General features: G+C 37.8%; 1 protein-coding gene across 2 annotated transcripts in view; it reads right to left on the bottom strand.

Moving 5' to 3' along the window:
• Positions 1–6,000, bottom strand: part of Glra3 (glycine receptor alpha 3) — a 126,750-nt gene that overhangs the window by 40,835 nt on the left and 79,915 nt on the right. The window lies entirely within an intron of this gene.

Below are 6,000 nucleotides of genomic sequence, written 5' to 3'. Positions count from 1 at the left end.
AGAACCTGGAAACAACCTAGATGTCCTTCAATGGAAGAATGGATGAAGAAAGTGTGGAATATATACACATTAGAATACTACTCAGCGGTAAAAAACAATGACTTCTCGAATTTTGCATGCAAATGGATGGAAATAGAACACACTATCCTGAGTGAGGTAACCCAGACCCAAAAAGATGAACATGGGATGTACTCACTCATAATTGGTTTCTAGAGATAAATAAAGGTCAGTGAGTCTATAATTTGGTGTTCTTATTTTAAGGAATCTTTGAGTTAAATATGATCTCAATTGGACTCTACTCTGCTGTCCTGTGCAAGATATTTCCTTATTAATGACTGTAAAAGAGGACGTTATCCCAAGTTCATGGAGATTTCAGTGACAAACATTGCTGAGCAAGAAAGACAGTCTCCTAACACTTGTGAAAAGGGTTTAGATGGAGGAGGCAGTAAAAATGCAAACATTTTAGATAACATATTGTGAAGTGTAGCAAGTGGATGGGGAGCAGAGAAGTAAATACAGAAAAAGAAAGGGCAGAAGTGACCTTGTAGCAGTATACACATGCGGTCAAGCCTTTTTTTCTTTAGCTCTGAGGAAACAAGCTATTCTGAGAAATAGGGATGTCTTACAGGTCAGAGAGAAGGCATGGTGTTGCATCTGAGAAAAGTGAAAAATAACTGGTGAAAAATAACTGCACCGGGTTTAGTATGTCTAAGTCTCTCAACACACGGTTGCTGAATCAGTGACAGCAGAGCTAGGTACTGAACCCCAACATTAAAAGAACTTGCAGATGGGAAGGCAAAAAGAAGTGATAACCTAGAGGAGCCTAGTTGGGAACCATAAGGGTAAAGCCAGGTTATATTAACATGACTCTATAGTCTTACTATCAACTCTCCTGGATCACTAATTGACTATAGAGTCAATTTTTTAGATAGAATTTGTTGTGCTGTACCATTCTTAAGATTTCAAGATGATTTGATCAACATCAACAGACATTGATGATGGTAGAAGAGGCCTTCAGCTGGTCAAAATGACATTTTTTTTCTCAAGAATAACAAATTAGAACTATCTGTAGTATACTGTTGTCCAGTTTTCTAAGGCCTTTTCTTTGGGAAATGCATAGTGGTGTGTGGTTCATATTGCTGGATGATTAGTCAATTCTGGATAACGGGCTAGCCCAACAACACAATATTTAACTAAAGGAAAGAGTAGAGATTTGGTATTTATTCTAGTAAGTAACACGGACAGATATAGGATGGGAGATATAGAACTTGTTTGTGGTATTTTATTGGTTGAATTGTTGTCCTACTCAAAAGTGGTTTGCTGCTGGCTGATGTTCATAGGACAAATTACTGACTATGCCCCTGGCAGGGAGCGCCTTCGTTGAGGTTGAAGCCAATTTTAATGCTCCGTAAAATAGTCAGGAAGAGAGGAAATAGAAAAAAAAAACATAAACCAACATTTTCTTGCAAGTATTGTGTATCGTTAGCTTGTGGAGAAAACGTATGGCTGTCATAGTGACGATTTACAAATAGAACTCTCCAGATAGACCTAAATGTTACTGATGTTTGCATGTCTTTGACAGTTACTAAATCATAAATTGCTCTGTTTATTTCATTGTTCTATGCCATTGGGAAAGACAATATCTTTAGGCGTTGTTGGCTTATCTTTAAGATGGAAATAAACTTATGTGATTAAGCTGTGGTTAGGATTAAAGGAGGTAATATATTTAAAAGGTATAAAATCATAATACTATTTGTGACATAATCACTTTATAAGATGGTGGCTGCATCTCATTTTTATTGTCATATGTTTTAAAGATCTGCTTGGTAATAGGAAACTCCAATTTAGAAAGATGTGAAGTAAAGAGGAGGTAAGAGTCATGGTTATTGTGAGGGGTGGGATCACTAAGGTTCAAATTGGAATTTATTTTTTACCAGTAATCCATTCACCCGCCAATACTTTTCTCTTAAGAGAGCTTTTTTCCTCTTCACTCACACTACAACTACAGAGATTACGTAACAAAATAGTCTGGAAACAAGAACCATCTGTATCTGAGAAAGCAAACAAAAAAAGTACAACACTACCCTGAACCTAATCCAAACTCTTAAATTATGAGAACGTTTGGATAGCGGTAGAAATTACTAGGACATAATTGCAAAAAATACCTCACAAGCTCTATTATTTTTATAACTAAGTAACGTAATATCCAGAATAAGCAATCTGTATATCAGACCCGACTATAAAATCAATGTGAAAATGTCAATAATAAACCCTTCCACATTTAGAAGCTCCATCCCAAACCTGCACAAAAGCATAGTCTATTTTTAGACATCTCTATCCCCAAAGCCTATTAAAGTATATTTCAAAGATTTTCTATTTTCTCTAAATTGATCCTCGAGCCCTGTCTACCTTTTCAAAAACATTTTTTTTAGTGATTAAGGGCAATGCTTGAGAAAAACTGTATTTCCTTATTCTTCTGCCTGTGTTGTTGTTTATTTTTGAGGCTGTAATTCAGGTGCAATATTTCTCTCTTCCCTTCCAAGCCCCCCATTTGCATCTCAAATTCATGGCCTCTTTTTTCATTAACTGTTGTCCCATGCATTTGTGTATTTGTGTGTGTGTGTCTGTGTATTACTAGATACAACCTGTTGAATCAATATAATGTTACTTTTATCATATCTGTATATTTTTAGGACTGATCTTGGGGCACTCACTGGCTTTCTTCAATTTTATTTTTCTGTCACCAGTTGAGATTTATGTAAATATTATTTATCAATCTCTGTTCCTTATGTTGTCTGTGTTACTCTTTAGAAATGAAGCACAGAATTAAAGTTTTGCTGCTACAATGATAATTAAGAATGCTGTCATCATTGTCAGACAACTGGCTAATAGGAGAGGCAAATTTACAAATGTTTTCATGATATGAATAAAAAGCTAGAAATCAAATACTGGACCTTTTCTTAGCGCTACTGCTGCATATCTCTTTGTAATATAAATTATTTAGGAATAGAACTTAAATCAGCATAGATCTTTGTTTGCGGGTCAGTTATTCCATGTCAGTACAAAGTAATTTACAAATACATTTCATAGAAATGAATTTTTAAATAAAACTACTATCAATAAAAATGTCTTTTGAAAGGACGGCTTAATGTTTGGCAAATTATTTTAAAAGAGATCATACAGTGGAATCTGAAGGCCCATAAACTAATACTAATACGGTATAGACCTGTGCTATGCATAACCTGAAGGCCCATAAACTAATACTAATACGGTATAGACCTGTGCTATGCATAACCTGAAGGCCCATAAACTAGTACTGTGTAGACCTGTGCTGTGTATAGCCTATAATTTTAGTACCATGAATACAGACTTTTAGACATGTGTGTCGTTTCTAGTTTTCTGAAAATATACTTCCTGGATATCTTTTCCTCTCAGGTCCATTCTCTGACAGCCGCCATTTTTGTGCAAGATTCTCACAGCATTTGTTAAAGGAGCTTTAGTCGTAATTCCCTTTGACTATAGACAGAAATAACCCAAACCACAAATATGCTAATATTGCATTTATTAGAAGTCTTATAAATATTTCCTTTTCATATATTCCAGTTGTATTTTAATGTGTGTGATATAATGATGTGGGAGTGTCATATATCAATCTGTTGATTTCATTGGCTGAGCAATAAAGAAACTGCTTGGCTTAGCTTAGAGCATAGATGGGAGGAGTAAACAGAATAGAATTCTGGGCGGAAGAGGAAGTGAAGTCAGACTCTGCTCTGCTTCCGGGGAGAGAGCCGACAGCTCGGGAGCACAGACGCCATGCTCAGCTCTCCCGGGTAGACGCGATAGCTCTGCTCTCTGAGGCACACGCGATGAAGATGGATGTAGGCTAGAATCTTCCCGGTAAGCGCACCTTGGGGTGCTTACACACATTATTAGAAATGGGCTAGTCCAGGTGCGAGAATTAGCCTGTAAGGGCTAGAGTTCATGGGCCAAGCAGTTCTTTAAATGAATACAGTTTGTGTGTTGTTATTTCGGGCGTGAGCTAGCCAAGCGGCTGGGGTGTTGGGGACACAGCCCCGCCGCTCTTTATTTCAACAATATAATCCTACTTATATGATTGTTTTAGCTTTGACTCACATACCTAGAACCTTTACATCCACATCCTGTCCCATTCACTTTCCTTTGTCTCCCCTTTTAATTTTTCTTCTTTTATTTGTGGAGGAGATTATGGGGGCTTATACCTAGGAAGTCTTTGAACATGCTAAGCAAATGCTCTGTCTACCACTAAGTGATGTCATAAGGCCTAAGGAGTTCACTAAGTAGCTCAGGATGGCCTAGAACTCATGATACTCAGTCCTCAGCCTTCAAAATACCTAAAATCACATTCCTGAACCACAATGTCCTGCTTCATCCCTATTTTCTATTCCTGTTCTTAAGGTTATGAAACTTATTGCATAATCTTGGATCACTGGTAAAACAATCTTTGGGGTAACACATTTGATGTCAGTACATGGCTCCATTGTTAAAGTGCTTGATATGCAAAAGCAAGGACCTGATTTTATTACTCAAACACTCATAAAAATCTGAGTGTGCCTTCAAGCACAGTGCTGAGAGGCAGAGACAGGGATCCCTAAAGTATTTTGGATTCCCAGCAGCCAAGACAGTGAGCTCCTATCTAGAAATAAGTAAGGAATAAAGTGGAGAAACAATTGGAGAAGACACCAGATGTCTCTGTCCTCCACATGTACACACTCGCATGTACATGTGCACCTTGACATATGTGTTTGCACAGGAACAGGAGTGCACAAGCTGTAGGAGCCATCCGTGATAAGCTAAATAGAAACAGACCACCTAAAGGAAGTTCTTTACTTGCAACCATTATCACCTGCTAGAGTAGGACTCAGCCATCAGTAAGTGTAATGGAGGCCTGAGTCTCAGTAGTTTACCCTGAAGCAATACCTGGTTGCAGGAAGAACCACAAACTGAGATTACCCAAACACCACCCAAGAACAGACCATCTAAAGGAAATGCCTTATATTCCAACTATTGTAGATAAGATCACCTGCCAGCACACACTCACCAGGACACCTTTGACAAATGTCAGCCAATCAGGGGTCGTGAACCTCAGAAACCCCTCACTCTCACCTTTACTACTATAAAAACCCAACTCTAACTGAGCTCAGGGTTCTCCATTTATTCCAATACGGAGAGATCAAGTTTGCAAACTTGCATAAAATAAAGACTCTTTGCTTTGATATATGGAACTTGGTCTCCTTGTTGGCTTTTGGGGGACTTCGCGGATTTGGGCGTAACACACGTGTGCAACAAATAAATAAGCAAATCAATCAATAAATACCAAATAATTTCTTTGTTCCTTAAAGTTTGGACAATTTGTCTCTGTCCTCTGAATAGCAAACAGTAAACATGGCACCAATGAGCTGTTTTGTCCTGTGGCTTGCTTTGCCAATTTATGTGTGTGTTTGTGTGTGTGTGTGTGCGCGCATCTGCGTGCATATTGTTTCTCTATGTCCTTACATTGAACAAGATACACAGCCAAGTGACCTCAGGTTGATCTTCCTGGTTGTACAGAGTCCAAAGAATGTACTGCTAAGCATTTTTCATTATGCGCTGCCCCACTTGTATTAGTGAATGTCTCAATATCCCAATTTCAGATTGCTTTGTTTTCCTTTCAACTACTATGACATTTTATCCATACCTGTGGTTAATATTTAAGAGACACTTACAGAATAAACCACTTAAAATGTAAAGATCAGAGTTATTATCAGAGAAATAGATGTTTATATGTCCTGAAGAAAAACAGTGCTGGCTAGGGATACGAGGGTTGTGCCATTTTCCCCCATGAGTTTTGTACGCCATCTAGTGACAACTCTACCTCACTACAGTTATGCCCATCAGACCCTGAAGTCTGCAGATAAATTTTCCAATTTCCTTCAGGAAAGATTTCAAATTAGAGTTTTCTTGAAAATATATTACATATACATA

The sequence above is a fragment of the Alexandromys fortis genome, unplaced genomic scaffold (assembly GCF_014885135.2).
Source record: "Alexandromys fortis isolate MF-2015 unplaced genomic scaffold, M_Fortis_MF-2015_v1.1 scaffold_58, whole genome shotgun sequence".
Classification (NCBI taxonomy): Eukaryota; Metazoa; Chordata; class Mammalia; order Rodentia; family Cricetidae; genus Alexandromys; species Alexandromys fortis.
Note: the sequence above shows the minus strand (reverse complement) of the source record. Positions and strands in the feature narration are given on the sequence as shown.